This window comes from Arachis duranensis, chromosome 5 (assembly GCF_000817695.3).
Source record: "Arachis duranensis cultivar V14167 chromosome 5, aradu.V14167.gnm2.J7QH, whole genome shotgun sequence".
Lineage (NCBI taxonomy): Eukaryota > Viridiplantae > Streptophyta > Magnoliopsida > Fabales > Fabaceae > Arachis > Arachis duranensis.
Genome location: NC_029776.3, coordinates 16,167,819 through 16,170,058, shown reverse-complemented (window position 1 = coordinate 16,170,058; position 2,240 = coordinate 16,167,819).

Below are 2,240 nucleotides of genomic sequence, written 5' to 3'. Positions count from 1 at the left end.
GTAATTTTTTATTTTATTTTTTGTTTCAACATATTAGGATTATAAACATATATTTTGCTAGCCAATAATATATAATTATATGTTATTTTATAATTTTATTTTCTATTAAAAGAAGTTATTAATTTATTCTTTAAGTTATTTATTAAATTGATTTTTTTTGTGGCTAAACTTTACCAGGCTAATAAGAATCTTCTGCCCCGTAAGCTTGACTAGCCAGAGACGTGGTATTCAATAGTTAATGAAGCCTTACGAACCACTGAATTCTACCAGCACTCGAGAGTTGGAGTGATCAGAGGACATTCTGCGATACTAGCTGCTCTTATGCATGGATTGAAATTCTAGAATACCCGATGAAATATCCTAACACCGTCCACCTCTTGACTCCCGTTATACAGGGGTCGTGTTTCTATTTGGATTTGTGAACCAGGCATCTTCTGAAACATTGCCAAGAACTACAATGGAAAATTTTGGTAAGATTCTTCTCATCCACCGAAAACCTTGGCTATCGACTTCTACTTTGCTAGCTAAGCCTTTCGGTAACTAATAGTGTAGTTGAATCTTGCCTGAACTTTTGCAATTATAGATTTGACCTTTATGGATGAGTCGAATTCAACCAATGGCTTCATAGCCTCAGCAGTCGTGGCTAAATCTAACTTGGAGTGATCTTGTGAGATCGTTCCCATGGAACACGTGTACCTCTCGTTGTATCTTCGAATCTCCCAACAGGCTTTCTTCTGTATCAAGTTGGCTCGGATAAGCCAGTCGTACCCACGTTTATAAGTCTTGCACTTTACATAAAACGTCTGTGGCTCGGATTTATAAACAACGTAATCGACTCCTTTGGAGATAGTGTAACTCCGAAGTGCCGCAATGACTGATTTTCTTGAGCCGTATTCCATTCCGATTCTAAACTCCCCATTCTTAGGATCAGCAACACCTATAAGAAAACAAATTTGTCACTCATCGATCCGCTAAAACAAAATCAAGTAAACATACTACCCAAAGCTCACGTACCTATATTTGCATATTCGAAAAACTCTGGTGCATGCATGGCGTCAAGATCCAAGATACATATAAAAGGTGGAACGTCCATCGGTTGACTAACGAAGGCTGGAACCACTAAAGTTTCCGCCACTGCCTCACCTCCCTCAATGTCGTCCTCGTCCTCATCACCGGTTTCGTACGTAGCTTCAAAATCTTCATCGCTATCATCGTTCATTTTCAAACTACGCCTCAGCTCTGTCATCCTGCACATCGTGTCATGTTGAACCTCATCTGCAGCAATATGTTCAAACTCAACGTATAACTCAATCCTCGGGTGTTGCACCTGAGTTTGCTGGTGAATATGAAACATCCGCTGAATACTAGTTTCGTCGATGATTGGCATAACCTCAAACTGTATTAGGCCGCCAATACAACAACCAGACTCCTATAGAGAATGTTGGTCACCATCTTTAAAATATCAGCCTATATGATTTGACAGAACCCGTACTGTAGTTCCATGAATGTTACAGTGCACGGAACCACAAACAAAAACATATTCTCACACGCAAAACTCACATCCTCATACGTATTTTGTACGACCTCTCCGTTATGGTAAACCACTATATTTGCAATGCCCTCCATCGTACCGACTCTGGAGAAAAACACCTCTCTCACAATAAAGCAAAATGGTTACGAATTTCAATTTTTATAGACAGAAAACTCATCTCGCAAACTACGTGTTACAATGCCATCCAACTAGCGTCTGCCACGTGTGCAACACGCTGAATGCGTGTTATTTGCCATGTTATCACGTGTAAAACACATTACCTACGTGTTGAAGAAATGAATGCCACGTGGCAATACATTACCTGCGTGTTGCGTGCGATTGTGACACGTATCCAATATGTTAATTACATGCTGAGTTAACACATTATCTACGAAATATATATTTCTGCAATGTCCAACCACTTGTATATACAACAAAAATAAACCTCCATTTCCAAATAAAACTTACCTCTAAATTACATATTAAAATTCTTTACCCTAGAGATAATGTCAATTTTTAACTAGTATATTACATACTTTGTATGAAACTTATAAAATAATTACTTTGTGGGTCAAAATTTTTAATAGATTAATATATCAATACATAATTAAATAATCACAATTTAGCTCATCGTTTTATTTAATACGCCTCAAATTCTCAAAGTACAATGGTAATACGGTAACTAAAATTAAACTATATATATATATAT